At 39.0% G+C, this 25,192-nt stretch overlaps 1 protein-coding gene across 1 annotated transcript in view; it reads left to right on the forward strand.

The window, feature by feature from the left end:
• Positions 1-15,795: 15,795 nt before the first annotated feature.
• Positions 15,796-25,192, forward strand: part of SLC39A10 (solute carrier family 39 member 10) — a 145,143-nt gene continuing 135,746 nt past the window's right edge. Inside the window, exon 1 of the mRNA XM_042994957.1 lies at positions 15,796-15,869. The gene's annotated coding sequence lies outside the window, so the exon portion shown is untranslated. The remainder of the gene's footprint in view (positions 15,870-25,192) is intronic.

Raw genomic sequence — 25,192 nt, forward strand, 5'->3', positions numbered from 1 at the left:
CCATCAGCTTGCCAGGTGGCCTTCCCTCCAGAGTTTTGTCTCAGATGGGATTGTGTTTCAAAACGCTATGCTTCAGAGACTCCCACAGCTTAGACCCATTCGGACTCTCTGGGGAAGGTCTCCCTAAGCAATGGTTGGGTGCCAGCTTACCACAGAAAACGTTCCTGAGATCATGCAGTGGCAAATGTTCAGAGATTATGGCAGATCACAACACACAGCCGGCACCAGGTGTCACCACACTCTGTTGTCTTTGTCCCAATACCAGAAAACATGGCTGCTCTCTGGGGTCCCCTGGGACCTTTACCTGTGAGGAGACCATATGGCCTCTACCAAATGCACTCCAAGCAGGGGAACCACTCCTCCCTGTGTGGCACACAGACTCCTCAATCCCCACTGCCTGCTCCTGGGGATTAGCCCTACTTGCTCACCAGAGTACCTCCAGGCACTGAGCTCCAAACCTCCAGACTCTGTGCTCCACTGTTTATAGAATCCTGGTGGCATTGAAACCCTCTCCTTTCTTCCTGTCAATTGTTTTAGGGAACAGATTTCTTGTTCAGCCCCTTACAAGTGTTTCTACTCTTTCTATCTGTCTCCAGCTACTTTGGGGGAGTGCTTTTCTTGTACAACCCTAATGCACCACATTCTCCCTCTTCCTCTGTGCTCTCTCTGCAAAAACAGCTCCCTACCTTCTGAGGCTCTTCTCTCCCCCAGTTCACCTCTCCACACCATGTACCTGCCAAGTTCTGTGGCTCAGGTTATGCAGATTGTTGTGTTAATCCTCAGATCAGTTTCCTAGATGTTCAAAATAGTTTGGTGCTGATCTAGCTGCATTTCATGGATGAGGCAGGATCAGGGTCTCCATGCTACTCCATCATCTTAACTCCTCCCTCACTTCATCTCCATTTTTGTGTGATGTCCCACCATTGATGATAGTGGCTTGTTGTTTTTTTTTTAAGTTTGCTTATTTATTTATTTATTTATTTACGTGATCTATAACCCCAATGTGGGGCTTGAACACACGACCTGGAGATCAAGAGTCGCATGCTTTTCTGACTAAACCAGCCAGGTGCCTCAATTGTAGTAATTTTTAAATATGTCCACAAATTTTTAAATTCTCCTTCCTTAAACAAGTGAGGCTTAATTCTTCCTCTTTTGAGTGAAGGCTGGACTTAATGACTAGCTTCTAATAAATAGATCAGGGTAGAAGTCATAGGGTATGACTACCAAAAACAGGTCATAAAAGGTACTGTGATTTCCTCCATGCTCTCTCCGAATAACTCTCTGGGTAAACCAGCTGCCATCTTCTAAGGACTCTCAAGGAATCATCTGCAGAGTTGCATGTGGCCTCCTGCCAAGAGCTATTAGGAAGGGAGGCCTCCTCCTAATAGCCATGTGATGAGCCATCCTGGAAATAGAGCCTCCAGGCCAAGTTAAGCCTTCAGATGACTACAGATCTCACTGACATCCTGACTTCAACCTCATGAGAGACCTTTAGCCAGAATCACCCAACTAACAGGTTTCTTAATTCCTGACCCACAGAAACTTGAAATGATAAATATTTGTTGTTTTAAGCTGCTAAGTTTTGGGGTAATTGGTTACAAAGTAATATATAACTAAAGTAGTGATCAATTTAAGTAAAAAAGTGAACACCCTGAGGAGAAGTGGGGTGGGCTGGGGGGAAATGATTGATATCAGATGCTAAGTATGAGAAAAGAGTCTAATTAAACTATCTGCATAGGAGAGGAACCCATCCTCTAGGAGTGAGATTCTGGTGGACACTGAAGGGCTTTTTTTTTAAAACATAATGCCACTAACCTTATTGATGGGAGATATATTTTGAAGTCTTTACAAGCAAAACGACATTATGTCTAGGCTTTCCTTTAAAATATTTTTTGGGGAAAAAACCCACCTGGGAGTAGGGGTTAGATGAAGCAAGACCCCAACATGCTGATAATGGTTGAAGCTGAACAATTGATACACGGGGGTTCATTATTCAATTTTCTCAACTTTTGTGTATGTTCAAAATTTTCCACAATAAAATGTTTTAAAATCTAAAGAAATATGTTATTATGCTCTTGACTTTAATGCTTTATAGCAAGTATGCATTTCAGAATTATTTTAATTAAATTCAAAATTTATTTTGAATACAATTTCAGAACCTTAAAAAGTGAAAATAAGGAAGTGTGCTTTTTATCCACTTGCAAGGGTGGAGTGGTGGGGGGTTTATGACACAAACCCCAGTGTTCCTAAGCCGTGTTCACTTCTTCACGACCCTCATCACCACCAACCTCGAAGCAGTGGAAAAGTCTGTATGCTGAGCCTATTCAAGGGAATTTTAGGGGGTGCTCTGGGTTGAATTGTTTCCCAAGAAGATGTACACAAGTCCTAAACCTGGAACCTGTGAATGTGAACTTACAAAAATGTGGTCTTTGTGAGGTAATCAAGTTAAAATGAGGTCATGCTAGATTAGGGCATACTTTTAGTTATTTATTTTTTAATGTTTATTTATTTTTGAGAGAGAGAGAGAGAGAGTGTGTGCCAGCAGGGGGGAGGGGCAGAGATAGAGGGGGACAGGATCCAAAGCGGGCTCTATGCTGACAGCAGAGAGCCCAACATGGGGCTTGAACCCACGGAACCAGGAGGTCATGACCTGATCTGAAGTTGGATGCTTAACAGACTGAGCCACCCAGGTGCCCCAGGACACCCTTTTAAAAAGAGGAAACTTTAGACACACAGAAACTGGAGGCAAAGATTGGAGTGATGCACCACAAAACCAGGAATGCCAGGATTGCAAGCAACTGCCAGAAGATAGGAGAGAAGCTGTTTCTCCCTCAGAGCCTTCAGAAGGAACCAACCCTGATTTCAGACTCCTTGCCTCCAGAAATATGAGAGAACAAATTTCTGTGGTTTAAATCACTGGGTTTGTGGTGCCTTGTACCAGCAGCTCTAAGAAACAAAAACTGGAAGCATCAAAGAAATTTCCTGCTCTCTTGGGTTCCCTTCCCACAAATGAGGCTAGAAACACTGGCTTGACAGTGTAAAACTACAGAGAATTTGTCAATTTTATGAGTAGTTTCCTGCTGATAAACCCCCACAGGGCAAGATCCACCTCATCACCCCAGGCTCCCTTACCCCTGCCTGCCCCCGGCCATTCTCACTGCCTTCAATGATTCCTCAGAGGGCAGGATGCGGTTTGCCCCAACTTCCCCCCTTCTTGGAACCAGCATGTAACACAAACTTGTTTTGAAGGGTTTTGCTATTGCTATTGCAATTGCACAGACACAGGGGTTTAAAATGTTTAGAAAGTAACACAAAATTATAGAAATCTCGAAAACATGGAAGTAGTGATATATGCAGTTTTCATTGAGTTTGGTCTGTCATGATCACATGGTAATTGCTTAGTAAGGATGACTATTAATTATTTCTGGAATTCCTGAGCCACTTCTGAATGTGGAGCCTGTATCAGGCCACTGAGGCCAGAAAGATAAGAAGATACGATCTTCTTCAGAAGGGACAAAAATATCTAAGTAAATAAGAGCAACAGGTATTAAGATTTAAAAGTATAGGGGCGCCTGGGTGGCTCAGTCGGTTAAGCGGCCAACTTCAGCTCAGGTCATGACCTCGCGGTCCGAGAGTTCGAGCCCCGCGTCGGGCTCTGTGCTGAGAGCTCAGAGCCCGGAGCCTGTTTCAGATTCCGTGTCTCGCTCTCTCTGACCCTCCCCTGTTCATGCTCTGTCTCTCCCTGTCTCAAAAATAAAAATAAAACATTAAAAAAAAAAAGTTTTAAAAGTATATGTGTCATATTGAGGTAGCATAAATTAGTTGTCATAAACCATTTCTTAGAATAAAATGATACTTTAAAAATGCAGAGGGTAGGGGGGTGAGCACCTGACTGGCTCAGTCAGTAGGGCATGAGACACTTAATCTAGGCGTCATGAGTTCAAGCCCCACGTTGGGTGTGGAGCCTACTTTAAAAAAATTTTTAATATATTTTTTAAAAATTTTATACAAAAACACAAAGTGGGAAAGAACATTTCAGCATGAGAATAGATAGATGATAGATAGATAGATAGATAGATAGATGCAAATTGTGGGAAACTGCAAGGAATTTATTGTGGATACAATGGCATAAAATGAAATTGAAAACAATTAACAATATAAGACTACGAACAAATATGTGGAGGGAAATACGCTGATGACAAAAGAGAAGTTATTTAGAAAATTGTTCCATAACTTCCTATGGATTTTTTTTATAAGTAACATTCATATATGGCTCCATGCTTCATAGTAGATAATTCAAAGAAAGAACATTATCAGTTAAGAGACTTAATACTTTGTGAGGTAAAAACACATCTTTTGCTCAAGAGAATGGGAATAATATTACTATAATCCCAAAGTGTAGATGGGGGTAGAAATAGAGACGAGGAGGGAACAGAAATGAAATAAAAATGGTATGCAGATGGAATACATTGGACTTGATCACCAGTTAGATGTGGAGACTCAGGGAAAGAGGAATTGTGAGTTCTGGGTTTCTTACACTGATGACAGGAGAATAGAGACCCATTAACTAAGAATAAGAAGAAAAGCAAGAAAGGTAATGAGTTCACTTGCGGGAATATGAATAGTTTAATGCCCTATGGGGAAATACTGGTGAAGTTGTCCAGTGAGAAACAGAGACCACAGTTACAGATATCAAATAAATGATCTTATAGGTAGAAGTTGAAGCCAAAGAAATAGACTAGCTCAGTCAAATGGGCTTGTAGATTTTTTTTTATAGGAAATGGTAGGTTTTTTTTTTAATGTTTACTTATTTTTGACAGAGAGAGAGAGAGAGAAAGACGGAGCATGAGTGGGGGAGGAGCAGAGACAGAGGGAAACATGGAATCCCAAGCAGGCGACCTGAACCAAAGTTGGACGCTCAACCTACGGAGCCACCCAGGTGCCCCAATCAAATGGGCTTGTAGATTAATAAAAGAAGGCATATGGCAAAGTAGAAAATAGCATGGGCTCTGGAGCCAGAATGCCGGGGTTCAAATCATAGCTGCGTCCCCAGCTCACTAGGTGACCTTGGGCAAATTAACCCAATTTCTCTGTTTCAGTTCCCGCACATGTGAAATGTTATAAAAATGAATGGAGTTATTTTACATAAAGTGTTTAGAAGTCAGGCCCTGACTTCAGAGAGGTCCAGGAATCTGCATTTTAACAGATCATTCATGTGATTCTGATGCAAGTAGTCTGAGTATCTGACTTTTCAAAATAGTTGCTCTGGATCGTGTAGATGAGTTGGGAATAGATATTCTTTCATTACAGGGTCAGAGCTATCACAAAAGCAGGCCAAGATATTTTATAGTCCTTGGTCCCACACTGTAAGAATTCCTGTAGAGAAGCAGTTCTCAAGCTTTAGGGATCGTTAAATACAGATTATTGGGCCTCACACCCAGAGTTTCTGACTGAGTAGGTCTGGGGCAAGGTCCAAGAATTAGTCGTTCTAACAAGCTCCCAGGTGATTCAATTTTGCTGATGCAGGGACCACAGGCTGAGCACTACTGCTCTTTAGCTTCATAAAATGATAATACTTTGCTATCCTTTGTCAGAAACATGAAGCAAACCAAGCTCATTATATTTAAAAAAAGAAAAAAAAAGAATAAAAAATGAAACTATGGTGGCAAGTGTCAGCCTTGTATGCTAAAGGAGAAAATAATTTCACACATTAATTATACCACATGGTCTCAAGGCCATTCCAGGTGCATCAGGGTAGAAATGAGCAATATTTTGTTCCTTCAATTATATCAGAGTGGCTTTGCCCACACATCCTAAAACTTCCCTGGAAAATTGTAAATGGCATGTAAAGGTACTGGGTTCATCTCTTATCAAAGAACCTGTTTCCATTTGAGAAAGAGTTTGTGGATTATTTCTCCTTCTTAACTCTGGGATATTGTGTAAGAATCCCAAATAAAGATCAAGTTAGGGGGCATCTGGGTGGCTCAGTTGGTTAAGCGTCTGACTTCAGCTCAGGTCATGATCTTGTGGTTCACGAGTTTGAGCCCCACATCGGGCTCTGTGCTGACTGTTCAGAGCCTTGAGCCTGCTTTGGATTCTGTGTCTCCCTCTCTCTCTGCACCTCCCCTGCTTGTATTCTGTCTCTCTCTCTCTCTCTCTCTCAAAAATAAATAAATATTTTTTTAAAAATTAAGTTAATAATAAAGACCATCTCGGGGGGCCTGGGTGGCTCAGTCAGTTAAGAATCCAACTTCAGTTCAGGTCACGATTTCACAGTTGATGGGTTGGAGCCCCCTGTTGGGCTCTGTGCTGACATCTCAGAGCCTGGAGCCTGCTTTGGATTCTGTGTCTCTCTCTCTCATGCACAAATAAACATCAAAAAATACATTAAAAAAATAATAAAGACCAACTTACTACACTTGTGACTTATTTTCTAACTATGATTCATACTTACATACTTTCATACTGTGTGTCCAATATGACTGTACATACTGTGATTCTTTTTAGCAACTAGTTTTAAATTCCTTTAAAATGAGAAAACTGAAGGCGGCACCCGGGTGGCTCAGTCAGTTAAGTGTCCGACTTCGGCTCAGGTCATGATTTTGCGGTTTGTGAGTTTGAGCCCCTTGTCAGGCTCTGTGCTGACAGCTCAGAGCTGGAAGCTTGCTTCAGTTTCTGTGCCTCCCTCTCTCTCTCTCTGCCCTTCCCCCACTGGTGCATGGTTTCTGTCTCTCAAAAATAAATAAAAATGTTTAAAAAAGGTTTTTTTAAATTTTTTTATTTTTTTCAACATTTATTTTTGAGAGACAGAGCATGAGCAGGGGAGGGGCAGAGAGAGAGGGAGACACAAAATCCAAAGCAGGCTCCAGGCTCTGAGCTGTCAGCACAGAGCCTGACGCAGGGCTTGAACCCACAAACCATAAGATCATGACCCAGGCCGAAGTCAGACACTTAACTGACTGAGCCACCCAGGCACCCCCAAAAAAGTTTTTAAAATGAGAAAACTGAAATAGTTTTTGTATGACAAATTTATTGTAACAAACTAAAGTACAAGATTCCTCTATAATTATCTTTTCTAATTGGATAATTGGATATTTGTACATAATTTTTGATTTGTAAATACTTTTCCACAAATATATGCTATATGCTGACTTTCATATAAGAAAGGCTATCGTTGGAAATAATGTTGTTAGGTTTTCATATTTTGCAAGAGTATTACTTTCAATGTACATGCTCAATCTAAAATTGTTTATTATGAAAAGAACAGGTGTTTTATGAGAGAGAGAACATTTACAGTCTTCAATGTGTTTATAACAATAAGAAATGAAAATCTGTGACCATCAATTACATAGTCACAGGTGTATTTTTTGGTGAATGAGAGGCAAACAGATTTTTTCAAACAAAATCACAGGCGATGAAATTGAAAAATAAAGACCACTTTATCCTGACTCCCTCACCCTGGATGGGAGAATAAGAAAGGTTTAGCCTCACAGGTGTTTTATATGCAAACCATTGGCTCTGATCAAATCACTCAGGGATGGAAATGAGATTTCTGTGGGGGCTCAGGGTGCTCCTATGGAGGAAATATTGGCCAGAGAGTCAGCTGTCTTATGACAATAGCTTTTCAAGTTGCCTTCTTCTGAGCTTCAGTAGAAGAAAAGGAAGATTACTTTTTTTAAAAAAAACAATCTATTCTTGGGGTGTCTGGTGGCTCAGCTGGTAAGTGTCCCGACTTCAGCTCAGGTCATGATCTCCTGGTTCGTGGATTTGAGCCCCACCTTGGGCTCTGTGCTGACAGCCCAGAGCCTGGAGCCTGCTTTAGATTCTGTGTCTCTCTCTCTGCCCCTCTTCTGGTGGTGCTCTGTCATTCTCTCTCTCTCTCAAAAATAAATCAACATTAAAATTTTTTTAAAAAATAGATTGTTCAAAAAAAATTTTTTAATGTTACTTTATTTTTGAGAGAGAGAGACAGAGTGTGAGTGTGGGAGGGGCAGAGAGAGAGGGGAAACACAGAATTCGAAGCAGGCTCCAGGCTCTGAGCTGTCAGCACAGAGCCTGATGTGGGGCTGAAACTCACAAACTGTGAGATCATGACCTGAGCCTAAGTTGAACACTTAACTGACTGAGCCACCCAGGAGCCCCCAAAACAATCTATTTTTAACATTAAGGTAATATGTAAATATGGTTTACAAAAGTTTAAGATAGAGGCACCTGGGTGGCTCAGTCAGTTAAGGGTTGGACTCTTGGTTTGGGCCCAGGTAATGATCTCAAGGGTCATGAGATCAAACCCCACATGGGGCTCTGTGCTGACAGCAGGGAACCTGCCTGAGATTCTCTCTCTTTCCCTCTCTCTCTGCCCCTCTCCCTCTCTCTCTCTCAAAATAAACTTTTAAAAAGTTTTAAAAAGTTTAAGATAAAAAGGGAAATGGTTTCCCCCTCTCATGATACACCAAATTTCTTTCCCCTAAATTAACCACAGTTAATCATTATTGTATGTGTGTGTGTGTCTCAGCTTATATACACTTCTTTTTTCTTTTTAAGTACTTTGCCAGAAACTTTGATGCCCTAAAAGTTTTCCCATTCCTTTTTTAATTATTTATTTAAATCCAACTTAGCTAACATATAGTGTAATAAGGGTTTCAGGAGTAGAATTCAGGGATCATGACTTACATATGACACCCGGTGCTCATCCCAACAAGTGCCCTCCTTAATGCCCCTCACCCATTTAGCCCATCCCCCCACCCAATAACCCTCCAGCAACCCTCAGTTTGTTCTCTGTATTCAACAGTCTCTTATAGTTTGTGCAATTCTTTTTTCTTATTTACACAAGTGCGGTCATACCATACGTATTGCTTTACATCTTGATGAAAACCATATCTTGGAGACCTTTCCAAATCTGCAGATACAAATCTTCCTTCTTCTATTTTTTTAGTTCTATAATATACCACCGAATGCATGTACGGTAAGTTATGCAATCATCGTCTTTTTAACAAACATTTAGGTGGTTTTCAATTTTTGTTTTTGTAAACAATGCTACAATGCAAGTGTATCCATAGGATAATTTTTTAGTTGTAGAATTGCTGGGTCAAAGAGGATATGAATTTCCAATTTTGATAGATACTGCCAAATGCCCTCTTAAAGGGTGTGCCTTAGTCCCATTGACCAAGAATAAAAGAGCCTCAGTAGCACTGGTTCTTTGCTTAATCATTGTTTCCAGCTACAGTAAGAGAAAAGGGGCCTATTCCAAACACTGGCAGGAACCCACCTACCCCTGTAGAGTCATCCACCTCTCAGTGCATCAGAGAAGTCACTGAACTCTGGTGAAGGCACTCAAAGGCATCACTCTAATTTCACTAGTCAGTTTATCATATAAATATGTATTTAGCATATTTATCAAAGGATATCCACCATATGCTAGTTTCCCTAGAGCTTGCTAATAATCTGGAATTTTTGCATCTGTCCTACATTTCATTTTGTCCTTGGGAAATATATAGTTCCAGCATCTGGATGGCAATAATAAATAATAATAGCTCCTCTATATGGGACTTTTGCTCCAGGAACTCAGAACACATTATGCACATTACCTCATTAATCATAAAAACATCCCTTTAAGGAAGGCATTTTCATCTGTATTTTAAAATTGCATAGAGCTTGAGCAACAGAGTGTTAAGGATTTCCCTTATGGGTCTTCATGAACTAATGGGTTTTATGTATTCGGGTCTCCTGATTTGAGTTCAGCAAAGTTCATGACAGAGGCTCTCTGAGTCCTCTTCACTACAGAAAGTCTCAATACTTTTATAAAAGTATAACCAGAAAATGGAACAGAGGTCTCCAGATAAGACAGAGAAGGTTGTGAACTACTTTTATCAAAAGATTTTGCCTTCTTCTATTAAACAACTGCAAAAAGAATAGAAGCCAGGGCACAGGTAGAGAAGAAACTATATTGTAGATTAAAGTTTACAACAGGATACCAGGGAGTTCTCATGGTGGTAATCAAAATGAGACAGCTGAATCTACAAAGCTTTCTGAAACACTCTCAAGCTACAATCGCATTGGAATGGAGGGAGATGAACTAAAAGTTATGCTTGATTTGATAGACAAGAACAAGAGTTTGGGGGGAAATCATTTAGATTGGCCAGTTGACATTGCCAGGCAAGACCCAATATCAACCTTGGCAGATCAATGTCTGACAATACCAAGGGGTTCGTTCAGTGCCTTCCATTCAGCCTTCCGTCCACCATAGTGTGAAATCTAGTGCTAGTTGCACAGAATTCTTGGTCTGATGTGGGAAGGTTATCTACAGAAGCTCCTTGTGGGCAAGTAGAAACAGAGGCATGACTCTGGCATTTCCTTCAAGCTCATTGGATTGTTAGCAAGTACACAATGGATTTTTCTATTGGTGCATTTCTATTCTTCCCTCAGAAAAGTTAAGATTCTGGGGATAATGTCTTACCCAAGAAGGCAGAAATAACTTTCAAGCTGGGATCTCACTCAGGGACCCTCTTCCCACAGTTCTGAGGTCTTAACAAAGGCTGTCCTTATCTCTTCCTGTTGCAATTTACAGCAGAATTTTTCGGCAGAAAAATGCAGTACGGTGAACAGAAAAAACAATACAAAATTCCATAAATAAAATCCCCTCTCCTGTCTCATAACCTCCTCCAAGAATGACTTGTGAACCAGTAGCATAGATCAAAAGACAGTGTGAAGACTTTCCCAGAAAAAGTGCTGGGGCAGGATTTTTTAGCATTTCAAATACTAAAATAGATAGAAGGAATTCAGAAAAATAATGTGCAAAATACTGTGGGCTGTAGTTAGCAGAACTGATTTGCTTTCTATAGTAACAAAACTAGATGTGACTAACTTCAATGCTAAGAACAGCAGAGCTTAGCTGTATGGCTCATGTTTATGTTAATTTTGGTGCATTAAAAGTTTTTTCATTGTTTTTGTTGTTTCAGACCACTGAAAAACACAAACACTTTAAGTAGGTGTCCTGAAAAATTGTGCCATATGTGGCCAAAAAGCTTCTTATGATAACATTCATTTGGGATCTGACACTTGAAAGATTTCATAAATGTGAAGCATTTGGTTTAAACAAACACACAATCACATACCAAGCTGTCTTTGGTAAGAAGAGACAAGGTCAGCTCCAAAGGGTTCCTGTCTCCAGTAGGGTTTACCATTAGAGAATGAAGGCAAATTGCCAGTGCCTGTGTACATGAATTTTCTTTGTCCTCTTTTGTTTTGGTTGTGGGGCCCATCCTAGCGATTTTACAAGATGCCCGCTGTGTTCCTGAGAAAATAAAATGTGCTAAGCATGCTTGCCTTCAGCTCGTCCTCACCCGTGGGAGATACCTGCAGTGATTAATTGCTAGACTCCTAACTGCTATTCTCTCCACTCCTTAGGTAGTTTGGTGTTAATCACAACAAAGTTATTCTTTCAAGTGAAAATGCTGGCAGGTCCCTTCAGGTTTTATTGGGCCCTAGAGATTCTTGGCCTAATCTGAATCTGAAGGTTAACTTCCAAAATGTAATTCAATTTATCTGATTTTTTTTTTAAGTCGCTGATACTGCCAAAAATATAGGTAACCTTTTTACAATCTTTTTAGGCAGTTTCAGTGGTTTGAGAGAATATTTGGTGCAGTAATCTTTGCATTCTCTTAAACTGGAAGGCCTCTCATGGAGCTACACAAAATTTTAGAGCTAGAAGGGGTCTCCCACCTCATCTAATACAAACCTGTCATTTTATCAGGTAGAAAATTTTCATGGTATGATATGTTTTCAAAATATATCACTTTTTTTTTGGATAAAATAAGATAAGCATATGGTTCAAATGTCAAAAAGCATGAAACTTGAGCAGTGGAAAGTAAGTATTTCCCAGTTACCCAGTTAGCATTCCTGGAGAGAAGCACTTTTCCAGAGATATTTTATGTGTGCTATGACATCCTTTCAGCAAGAGCTCCAGACCTAACAGGGCCAGAGAGGTCATAAATGAATCACAATTTGATAATTATCATAAAGTAGTAGTGGATCTTCTAATTCCATTATCTATTGGCTCGGCTCAGACTCTTACTATCTTGGACAAGTTAATGAATCTTTCTTCCTCGTTTTCCCCCTTCATGTGGTAGAACTAATGATCCCCAGCAGGCAAGATTGTCAGGATTGAGGTAATGTACCAAAGTTTCAGGCAAACCCCTTGATTCTGACCGTGGGAAAAATACAATCTTTTTTTTCCTGTTTTCATTTCAAATGCAGAAGACAAAGTCTTACCAAGGTAGGAATGAAGGTATCTATAGACTCTATATGGTAAGAAAGTATTGTCATGGTGTCTGTTTTCACAACTCTAACACTTACTTTCCCAGTCTTGATGAAGTTGACTGGCCTCTTCCTTCCTCACTGCATTAGTGGGTATCTTTAATCTTCTCCAAGACCACTTTACACAACCTGAACATCAGATGCCTCCTCGAAATGCACTACTTTCAAAGATTATATGCAGAAAAAATTACTGGAAGTGTAAGAGAGGTGGGGATTTATCATTTAATAAGTACTGATGATGTGACTAGTATGTATCAAGCGCTTTGCTAAGTGACACAGAACCAGGAAAAACAAAATGGAGAAAATAGTGCTAAGGACAGCTCTACTTAGGAACTGTTGGAATTCAAGGGACTGCTTGGTCTGAGAGCTACAAAATCACTAGTCTCGCTCCACTTGAAAATTTCAGTAATCAGTGGGGAAACAATCCAAGGGTGCCAATCCAAGGGGTGGTTCAGTCAGTTAAATGTCTGACTCTTGATTTCAGCTCAGGTTATGATCTCATGGTTTATGGGATCAAGCCTGCATCAGGCTCTACACTGATAACACAGAGCCTGCTTGAGATTCTCTCTCTGCCCCTCCCCTGTTTGCTCTCTTCCTCTCTCTCTCTCTCAAAATAAATAAATAAACATTAAAAATCAAAAGAAAAAAAGGAAAAAAAGCCAACCAAACAATTTAAAGAATTTAAAGGTATTTATTGTCCATATGACGGACAAATCAAAAAATTGGGCAGGCTTTAAAAACTAATGGCTCTATAATATCAACAAAGCCCTACTTATTTTTCCATTGCTGTAACTCTATCTTCCATGATGTTGCTTTCAACTTAGCCTTGTCTCTTCTGATGGTCTCAAGGAGGTAGTCGGATACAACCAAAGTTTCATGCTTCCTAGTTCATATGAACAAAAGCAGAGAGTACTTTTGTGGTAACTCCCATGGGTTAGAGAGAAATTTTCTTGTCCCCAAACTCCTTCCACTGTCTTCTCAATCTCATTGTCTCTAATTGGTTCACATGCCCACTCTGAACCAATCACGTGAACAAAAGGATGTGATATTGCTGGTTGGCTTAAGACAGTCAGCAATTAATCCTGGAGCTGGGTGATAGAAACCAAACCATGCTGGGAAACATGTTTACTTAGAAAGTAGAAAGAGGCCAGGATGGTGAGGAGGGATCTCACAAATGTCATCTAGAGCTCTTGTTACTTCTTTTTACTACATGTCTATTCTATGTTGCTTTCTTGCGTTGACTCCGTAAACAAGGTTTTCACTTTGGGTTCCTTCATAAATTTGATTTACACGTGGCTGAGGCTTGCCAGATGGACAACTCTATTTACTTTTTTTTTTTCTTTTTATATATATATGTAGAGAGAGAGAGGAAGAGGGGCAGAGAGGGAGAGAATCTTAAGCAGGATCTATGCTCAGCACAGAGCCCAACCCAAGGCTTGATCCCACAAACCTGGGATCATGACCTGAGCTGAAATCAAGAATCGGGCGCTCAACCGATGGAGCCATCCAGGCCCCCTGCCATGTAACGACTCTCAAAACAAATGCCTGTGACCCTGCAAATCCAATCCTGTCATTCACCTATGATTTTTGTGCTTTAGTTCAAAATTCTCAAATATAATTGGCTTGGCCTATCCTGTGGTTGACTCGCCTAGCAGCTCTCTACACACTGGTCCTCGCCTCCTATAGCAGGAGGAATAGGGTCATCTGATATAATCATGAATAACTAGACCCATCTGTTCAGCAGGGTTTGTGGGTGGGAACAGATTCTTTTGGAAGGGGATGTGGGCAGAAAGGCAATTATATACATCTCTAACCAGAAAAATCCCAGAGGTGAAAAGGATAGGGAGAAAATGACACCAAATTTAAAGATAAAAGGAAAGCTTTGTTCAAAATTAGGCTGTGTGACTGATCATAGATGTTTGCTTTATTCAGTATTTTAACCTTATAATCTCTGCAATTTACTTTTAAAAACATCAAAATGCTACCTCAAGGAGAAATATTACAGAAGAAAACAATCTTTGATCATAATCTTGAACCTAAAAAGATATTTACCCTCATTATCTCCCGGGTGTTGGAAAGTGCAACACATCTAAATTTTATGCCTTTTTTTGCAGACTGTTACTTCCTCAAAATGACTTTAAACATTGAAAAGGCTAACAGAATACCCTAGTAAAAATTCTCCCAACAAAGGTGCATTTCACTCTTAAGTAACTTACCCATTTGCACCTTGGGATTTCCAAGAAGGTGTTAAGAGATTCCCATGCCATCCCCAGCCTAACCCACTTTGACCCAGATGAACATCTGACTGATTAATATTTTAAAAATAAAAGAAGTAAAAAGAGGATTCTTTCAACACCTCCCCACCACCCCTAACGGGGAGTGGATTGGATTGAGGGCACCCAAAACTTCCCCCTGAGGCATGAAAATTGCACAGAGGTTATCTTGATGGTTCCAATACTTGAATTAAGAACGCTTTGCCTAGACTAGCCCAGATTTCAAAACATAATAAAATAAAGTTGAAGGAAAGAAAAATATAAGAAACAGACAACACTTTTCGAAAAAATGTTATTTGGCCTGTGGCTAATTCCGATTTTAGTTAAAAAACAAAACAAAACCCACTGATGGTTAAAACTAAACAGTACTTAAAAAAGAGAAGGGAAGACTTTAGACATAAAGGCAGAATTTTTTAAGTCAACATTTCATGCAGCAGCTCCTGCACGGCCTTTCCATTTCTCAATAGCTTTGATTTGTGGAAATAATGGTTATGCAATTTCCACACATTGTGCTCCAATCACAGCATGTAGGCAACAATAAAAAGAAAACAACTTGATGCACTCGAAGCTGGAGATTTTGATAAGCTTTTCTTTTCATTTCACAAGGGTTTTCAACTTGATGTTTTTCTGAGGCGACTGAGATAGTCCTATTGAGCTTTAATCGGATATATGTGAACACAGGGAAGTGTCTCATTTTCTTAAATGTATCTATGGCCGCAGCACTGGTTCATCTAGTTGTGAAAAATTAACCAAAAAGAAACTATTGGACTATGAGAATTCCAGAGTTGACAGATTGTTGGTCTTTCTCTTAAAAAAAAAAAAAATCCCTATGCCATCTGTTTACAAAAGATGAGAAATGTTGGAGAAAATTATTTCCCTTAGGGCACAATGCTACAGCCATTTAGAGAGAGGTCTCTGGCATTTTCAGTGAGGCTTTGGTACCAGGAACAAGACAGCATCAGGTCTGCACTGTCGTTGACCGAGAAAAACAAAGATGACTTCCTCTGGTCCTTATTTTAGTTTTACTCTTTGAACTTTCCAGCAGTTTATTTATGATTGTTGTTATTTTTAATTGGGTACAGATTGTTTTAGGAATCATCTTGGTTCCTTTTTCTGAAGTTGTTTTTTTTTTTTTTTTTGAGACTGGTTTCTAAGGTGCTCCACCTCCACCACCTGTCACTCTACGGGGGGCTATGACTTGAGGACACTCCTCGGTTCTGAGCTCAGCTGCGGACTGGATGGTGAAAGACAGCGGCAGGAGGAGGAGGAGGTTCAGATTTGGAGGTAGGTGGCAATACAGGATTTCAAAATAAAAATCCCCGCGCTGCCGCTTTCTGATAAATTTTCATACACTCTGTGGACCCGGAGAAATAACACTAATCTCTTGAATGTGATTCTCTCAGAAGGATTTTTCTCCTTACAGACAACATCCTGGGCGTTTCACCTCCTCACCCCATCATTTCTATGTGATTGATCAGACGTTGGTCACCTGTCACTAGATGGCATCCATCGTGTAGTGTTTCCTAACAGCAGTACCTAAACTGGCAAAATTACAGCTTTGCCCATTCGTTTCTGTATTTTCTTCCTTGGTGTGGATCTAGAGAATCTAAATTGGATACTGGATATTTCTTCTTTATTTGTCGTATGGATTTAGTTTTGTAAAATTTGGGTGTTCTTTGAGATCCTTTCTCTCCGTGTGTCTTGCTAGGACGTGACCTCAATGATTCTTAAGTCTGAAATAAATAATAAATTAGTTCTTCCTTTCTGAATTTTCCTCCAAGTCACACACCCAAATATTTACTTATAGAGACTTTGCAGAAATAAAATAAAACTCAACACATCCAGGATCTTTACCTAGACATGCAGGCAGAACAAAATACGTGTATGAAAACTTGTTTTCTCTAAGCACGGCCAGTTGCCAGTTGCAATCTACTTATGGATAAGCCAGGCTGATGGAATAATATAAAAATGATCAGTCGATGCTTTCAGAAACCTGTGAAATTCATAAAGGAAATAGAACAGCAATAAATAAGGAAAACTAACGTAAATAGAATAAAAGTTAATGGTCACAGTCTTATACTTTCCTAGATGTGACAGGTAATTATGAGCATTTTTCCCATTTTATTGAGAAATAATTGACAATGACCATTTTTATTTGTTGTATGCCATTAGACTTTATGTTACTGAAGAATAGATTCTAACTTCTATGCGGTCAATAAAACAAGACAAATCTTTCTAACTTTTAATTATGACTTAATGACCTGAAAACTTCTAAATAATAACAAATGATAAAATGTACTATTTGGAATGAGGCTAACAAGACAGATGACAGAGAGATCAGATGATACATAGCATCTATAACATTACTTGATATTCTGAATAGCTGTCTAAAATCTATAATATTAATTTTCTATTTTCATTTATTTACTATCTGAAAAGACAGTTCTGTTTTAATTTGTCTTTGTGTTTTATTCCATTCATTCAACAAATATTAGCTAAACACACTATGTTGGCTTAGATGCTAGAGATGCAAAAGTAAGTAGGACACTAAATTTGCCCTCAAAAAATTTTTAGTCCTCTACATTGTTAAGAATCCATAATGTAAGTTTCGGAATCAATCACTGGGGTTAGGGGGAGGAGGAGAGAGGGATACCGGGAGAGAGAAACAAAAAGAAAAACTGCAAAGAGTCTTAGACCAGGCAACAGGATGCATGGTTATGGTCAAAGCTCTGCTAATAGACCCTGGAGCTCCCTCACTGTATATGTAAATGAAATAATTTTATAATAAAGTGTTTTGTAGAGGTGCGTGGGTGACTCAGTCAGTTGAGTCTAACGCTTTAATTTTGGCACAGATCATGATCCCAGGGTCGTGGAATGGAGCCCCCAGTCGGGCTCTGCACTGAGTGTGAAGCCTGCTTGAGACTCTCTCTCTCTCTCTCTCTTTCTCTCTCAAATAAATTTTTAAATTTTTTTAAAAGACTAAAGTGTTTGTAAATTGTAAAATACTTTTTTTTAATTTTTTTTTTTTACGTTTTTATTTATTTTTGAGACAGAGAGAGACAGAGCATGAACAGGGGAGGGTCAGAGAGAGAGACACACACAGAATCTGAAACAAGCTCCAGGCTCTGAGCTGTCAGCACAGAGCCCGATGCGGGGCTTGAACTCACGGACTGAGAGATCACGACTTGAGCTGATCTCAGTCGGACGCCCAACCGACTGAGCCACCCAGGCGCCCCTGTAAAATACTTTTTAAATGTACAACTTTTTAAAGCTTTTTAATTTCTTTCTATAAGAACCCCGCGGTTTTCTAATAGAACTTTGATCCAGCAATCAAGTCTTCCTTCCTCCTAATTTACCCTCTATTTCAAAATTCCAACTGCATAAATAAACCCTATTAAGTTTACAATTCCCCTTGTGAAACAAAACAGAAACACCAGGATCTTGGAGAGTAAAAAGGTAGGAAGCTAAACTAAATGGCCCTGTGATCACATCAGACTCTGAAACATTGAGACTCTGGGATGATCACTCTCCCATTCTCTACTCTGCTAATTCTTGCTGCTTCCCTTGGTTTTTGCACATGAGAAATAGAATTTCAAGCCCATTTAGTTACAATAACACATGTGTGATAAAGGGACCTCTTGAAAGTTTCCTTTTGGTCCTATAACTACTTCGTTTACACTTTGGTGGTAGAAAAAAAAGATCCAGTTGATGACTGCATTAAGAGATTCGGTACAATAGCATCTATTCTTAGACTAGTTCGATAATTATGCAAAATATTTCTTATTTTCCATTATGGCCAGTCATTTCATATTCTCCAAAAGGAAAATCAGAAAACCTATTTTCCAGGGGCACCTAACTGGCTCAGTCAGTAGAGTATGCAACTCTTGATCTCAAGGTCATGAGTTCCAGCCCCACATTGAGGTGGAGCCTACTTAAAAAAAGAAAACTTATTTTTCCACAGATTGTATGCAGAAATCAACATGTAAGGAACTCTAAACTCAAATATATGTAAAATCACAATGAAAAATACATAAAATGGGGTCCTTTGTCAAGTCCTTGACTGGATCTGGATATGTAAAAGGGTTTTTTATCTTAATTCCCTAGTCTATTATCTGAGGATTTTGTGGTTTTTAAAATTTTTTTTTATGTTTATTTTATTTTTGAGAGAGAGACAGAGCCTGAGTGGGAGAAGAGGCAGAGAGAGAGAGAGGGAGATACAGAATCCCAAGCAGGATCCAGGCTCCGAGCTGTCAGCACAAAGCCCAACGTGGGGCTTGAACCCACAAACGACAAGATCATGACCTGAGCCGAAGTCAGACTTTCAACCAACTGAGCCACCCAGGCACCCCTGAGGATTTTGTCTGTTATTTTGTTACTGCATTAAGTTGCATTTTTAGTATGATGACAGGTTATTAATAAAGACAAACTTCTAATTAAGCATTTGGGCTGAAAATGTTCCCTCAATATATCAGTATATCCTTGTTTGAAATAGTCTTATTTCACTAGGAAAAGAGAAAAAGTTGCTTGGATTCATTCTACCTAAAGTAAATTATGCCTATCCTTATTTTGAATGATTAGTTTTGTTCTAGAATATTTATTTGCCATCACACATAGGCTGGGAGAAAACTTGAAGGGTTGGAAATGAAAGTTCAGAGATCGAGATATCTATCTACCGTATTATTTGTTTCCTGGCCTTCCCTTCATTTTTCAGGTTCATGACATTTTTCTCTTTGTTTAAAATATTATTTCAAGCCAACCAAATGTCCCAAGAATGAATTATTAGTATTTGTGCACAAGAAACCTAGAAAATGGAGTTCTACATCATCAGTTCCACAGACCATAGCATTTAAGCCTTTTACCTCAGTATATTTTGGCAAAAAGATGGTCTTTATCATAAAAGTGTATGTACCCACATTTAGCCATGAACAAAACGTCCCTGGAAAGAAGCAGAGATTTTTTTTTAAAACTTATTTTGGGAAAGTGTGCTGAGGGTTTTCCCTAAAAATAAAATGGCATTTCATCAGTACTGGTCATTTTTTAGCCACATATGACAAATGATCACAGATGCTCATAAAAATCTAAAAGGAACTGAATGTTGTTCTCTTCTGACACGACAAATGTCTTTCCTTTAACTGCATTTTAAAACAAAAACAAACTTTACCACTTTGATTAAAGAGAATACAGGAAGCCATATGGTCCCACCCAGAGTTCCTGCATTCAAAATGTCCTCATGGGGAAGAAGGTTGAAGGTGTTTTTAAGAACAGAACTTTCATGTTTCTGCCTGTTAACAATGGCACTTCCTGTTTTGACCTCTAACTATGCTAGGCTATCAAGAAAGTAAAATGATAGACTTCTGCTTTTTGCACAATAAAGAGCATTCTTACTCCCTGTCGCCATGTGTGTTTAGAGTGAAGATTATTGAAGCTCAGTTTTCCTGAGATCCTACACATTGATCTATGGTCTCCCAACAAAGGTTGGGATTTTCAAAAATTTCGGTTATCTAGCCATTAGCTTGGTATTGAAGTCAAAAGAATATGCACTGTTCTTTGTCTCAAATACAAATACAGCTACATGTTGCTTCTAAATGGCCCCAGTGTTTTACTAAAATTTATTAACAGCCCTTAAGTGAGTCAAGACTCTGTGACTGCCTCCTTTTAATATACCGTCTTCTGGGGTGCCTGGTGGCTCAGTCAGTTGAGCATCCAGCTCTTGACCTCAGCTTAGGTCTTGATCTCAGGGTCATGAGTTGAGTTCAAGTCCTATGTTGAGCTCCACACTGGGCATGAAGCCTACTTAAAAAAAAAAAAAATTAGAAAAGACTCTTTCTCTCAAAAAAGAGAAAAAGGAAGAAAGTAAGGAGACAGAGAAGGAAGGAAGGAAGGAAACAGAAAAGAAGAAAAATAGAAAAGGTGGGAGGAAGGGAGGGAGGAAGGAAGGAAAGAAAGAAAAATTAGAGTAGAGTGAGAAGGCCATCACTTCAAAGTGATGCCAGATTGGCAGAGGCTCTGAGAGGGAGGGCCTCAGGTCTCTCCCCAAGAGAATATTTGTCTTTGGGCAAGAAAGAATTCAAGAGCAAGCCATTTAGAGAAAGGGACAAAGATTTATTAAATATAAAAGTAAGAAAGGAGCTACTTTATAGACAAAGTAGCAGTCTTTCCTCCCAGGTAAGGAAGAGGAGTCTCCCTCTGCTTCTAACAAAGGGTCTTAGAAGTTTGTTTGTTTGTTTGTTGGGGTTTTTTTTTTAATTAGCTAAACCACAGGGGTGCCTGCCTGGTGCAGTTGGTAGAGCATTTGACTCTTGATCTTAGCATTGTAGGTTCAAATCCCATGTTGGGTATATAAAGTACTTAAAAATAAAATCTTTTAAAAAAATGTAGCTAACCATATAGGGAGGGGCATACTTTTTAACTTTGGGTTAAAATTTACATTAGGTGGTTGGTTTTTCCATTGTGTTAGGGTGTGTTAGGGTTGTGGAATTACCCACAGGGAGAAATATTAAGAATACCCAGCATTTATGACTTCTACTGCTGGAGGGAGCGGGGTCTTGTGGTCTTCCATTTGAGTCAGATCTTGTGACTCCTTGTATAAGTTGCTGACTTTTAGAATAAGGGTCAGCCTAAAGCCAAAATGGCTTTCCTTTGGTTAATTTGTCTCCTAAGCTTCCCTTCCCTCCTGCTTCAAAAGTAAGAAAAAAAAAAACTGCTTGACAGATTCAATAATCTGAGTACCTGTTGCTTCCCGAAACGAGAAAAAAAAATTTTTTTTAAGCAAATCCTGTGTCACTTAGTATAAAAACCAATTCATGTTATTTTTTAAAAAGTAAATACAGGGGTGCCCGGGTGGCTCAGTCAGTTAAGCGTCCGACTTCAGCTCAGGTCACGATCTCGGGGTCCGTGGGTTCGAGCCCCGCGTCAGGCTCTGGGCTGATGGCTCGGAGCCTGGAGCCTGCTTCCGATTCTGTGTCTCCCTCTCTCTCTGCCCCTCCCCTGTTCATGCTCTGTCTCTCTCTGTCTCAAAAATAAAAATAAACGTTAAAAAAAAAAAAAAGTAAATACAGATTATGGTGCACCTAAGTGGCTCAGTTGGTTAAGCGTCCAACTTTGGCTCAGGTCATGATCTCATGGCTTGTGAGTTCAAGCCCCGCATCAGGCTCTGTGATGACAGCTCAGAGGCTGGAGCCTGCTTCCGATTCTGTGTCTCCCTCTCTCTCTGCTCCTCCCCTGCTCACACTCTGTCTCTGTCTCTCTCTCAAAAATAAATAAATGTTAAAAAAAATTAAAAAGATAAAAAGTAAATGCAGATTGATGGAATGCTGAAAATAAATAACAAGCATTTTAGAAGGTAATGTACTCAAAGTTAAAAAAAATACTACTACATATTGAAAGAGGACACTATTTAAAGTAGAAAAATTTCAGAACAATTCTATTTTCTCTGTTATTGTGAGAGCAACAGTTTATTAGAAGTGCAAATGTATTTTCTCAACAACGACAAACCTTACCCTGGATTTTGTACTTCAGTTCTTGAAAGAAGTTATATATTTCTATATTCATAAAAAAGCAATGTGTGGGCTTTCTTTCCTAGATTCTATAAAATCTTCCTGACATATAAGTGCATATACTATGTAATATATGTATACAATTTATATACGTATAGATATAAATGTTTTAGGAAGACTAAGTGCTTTTTAAAAGTATTTCAGTAACTGGGATAAATACAGTAAAAACAAATTCCTTTAAGCATTTATTATTATCATTAATGGTTTATGTATCACTTTTTAAAAAATAAGAAATGTATATGTTTCAATTCCAGATTGATACTCATACCAAATGATACTAAAACAATAAAACATTTTCTAAAGCAGAAAATAAGCAAAACATCCTCCAAGGTTGCTCTTGGTGTAGCTAACAGCAAAATTGTTGACTGCTAATCCTGTTTGGAAATCTGTGCAACTTGATGAGCAAATGCATGAAAGATATTAATGGGATATCTGAGAAAACCAAAGATAACTAGAAATGTCAATTTTTAGAATGTATTCTAGGGCAAAAATAAGTTTTAAATGCAGAAGATTTTCTGGCACAATAACTAAAGTGATTAGGTTTACTTTTATAAATTTATAAAACTGAAATAACAATAGGTAACTGTCAAAAAGGAATGTTTTCTCCTTTTCCATAAAACAACAAACACTTTGGGGGCACCTGGGTGGCTCAGTCAGTTAAGCATTCGACTTCAGCTCAGGTCATGATCTTAAGATCCATGAGTTCAAGTCCCGCAGCTCAGAACCTGGAGCCTGCTTCAGATTCTGTGTCCACCCCCCAACCCCCTACCTGCCCCTCCCCTGCTCACGCTCTGTCTCTCAAAAATAAATAAATGTGAAAAAAAAAATTAAAAACCAAACAAAAAAAACCCCACTTTGTTAAATAATTTTGCTGTAAAAATGATCACTGGTACATGCTTTCCTTAATTCTTGATTTATGTGTAATTTTTATATATTTTCCACAGGGTAAAGCACCTGTGGAAAATATATAAAGCTTTTATATATTTTCCACAGGTAAAGAGTTGATGAGTTGTCTTGATTCATTATCAATAGCAGTCAGGTCAGAGGACTAGATAACAAATAACTTTTGAAAAACCTTTATAAATAAAATATATAATGTGGCCATGATAATCCATCAAGTTCAAGGAGATACTCAATATGTGTGATCACTTTTATTTCTAAAAGGCAATTGCTCAGCAGGCCCAGTTTTCGTTGGTGAGTGCTAAAGAGCAGAAACTATGGAATCAGCTGGTCTGTATTTAGATTATAGCGTGGTAGTACCACTCAATAGTATCTCTAGTAAATTACGCAATTTACCCCAGTAAACTGTTGTTTTCTCCTTTTTAAATGGAAATGTAACAGCCCTTTCTTCACGAGGTTGTTCAGAGCCTTAAATGAGATAATTCCTCCATAGTGCGATGTCTGAGACACAGTAAACATGCTATAAAATTACCAGTTGCAATAATGTTGTTGATGTCGGTGTGAATGATGATGCCTATTCTATTAGGGTTTTAAATTTCCTCTTGACCTGAGAGTTTCAGTTTTATCTGGGACTAGAAGTGAGCACACACACACCCGCCCCCACCCCACTATTCATGCTCTCCTTGAGACCGCAATATCTACAGAGAAGTAAAATGTTAGAATTACACTCTCCCGTTCCTGACACCTTCACATCTCAGTAGTTCTAAGGAAGTATGTGACTCCAAGAAGGAAAAAGCCAACCCTGAATTTGTGGGAGCCACAATTGAAGGGACAGAACCCACAATGCCAGCACTGTTTTCTCTGAGATTTGTTCTCTTTACAGTGAAAACTATTGGGCTCAAACCCCTGAATTTCATCAACTCAAAGGTGTAAATCTTGAGGTCAGTTTAAATCTCAAATGTGAAATTATAACCCTAGAGAATTCAATACAATTATAAAGTCAAGTTTGGAAGTTCAGGAACATAACATCTATATACCAAGGAAAACAGAGGGAATTAACAGGCTATAAAAATCACAAAAGCTAGAAATATGCAGTGGATTAGGGTTAGATGGGGAGCCATTTTGATGCTAATTAGGACTGCAAACCCCTCCTAAGACCAGGGCAGAAATACTTACTCTGAGCCTGGCTGAGAGCATTCTGACCTCTCACCCTGTCTTCCACTGACCAAGATAGAAGAATAGTTATTTAAGGGAGAGCAAAACTGCATCCTTTTTCTTGGGACCTAAAGCACCTTGAAAGCTGTTGCCGGGTAAGTCTTCTTATGTTCAACCCACCCTATGCTTAAGACAAATTAGTACCAAGACCATGGAAAGGATACTTAGTAATGTAGTGCGTATTTCCTTACTATATAAATATTTGAACTGATGTCATGGGGAATGGCAGTGGACCAAGAATCAAGAATGGCAGAGTGCTTCTGGGCTATTAGTGGAATATTTTCTTGAAGACATAAACTTGAATTTCTACATCATAGAAACTGATCCTCCATGGAGAAATTTTGCCACCTTTAATCTGGAGATTCACATACCTTATCCCCTTCCCTCTTCCAGCCCCATCTCTCATCATTACCAGATTAACCAAGCTAGGAATTACTAACTATAGGGAAGAATGTAAGTGTTTGGCATGAAGGAAGTTAAATTATTGATGTGTGTTATACACACAGGCAATTATTCATTTGAAGATTTAAATTGTTACATCTGTGTTTTTCAAAGGAAGTCTTTGTAAGAAGAAACACAACTCAGGTGACTGGCTCTTTGCCATATCTCTAAACCAGGTTAACTGTTCATTTAAGGTCTTATGAGCCAATAGTGTGGTCCACAGAATTATAATTGTGAAGAACCAATAAGACAGATTACAGGTTTGATTTGATCTTCTCAAGATTTCTTTCAATTCTGTGCAAAACTGTGGAAGAAGCGTGTGTGTGTGTGTGTGTGTGTGTGTATGTGTGTATGTTTGAACTTTGCTGGGTCAGGGAGAAACATTTTCTTTTCCCTCCTAGATTCTGTGGCTGGTCTAAGAATTAAACCAACATAAAGCAGATTAACGGGAGAATAACATACAAATTTATTTAATATATTTTTTTACAAATGCAT

This window comes from Panthera tigris, chromosome C1, assembly GCF_018350195.1.
Source record: "Panthera tigris isolate Pti1 chromosome C1, P.tigris_Pti1_mat1.1, whole genome shotgun sequence".
NCBI classification, from domain to species: domain Eukaryota; kingdom Metazoa; phylum Chordata; class Mammalia; order Carnivora; family Felidae; genus Panthera; species Panthera tigris.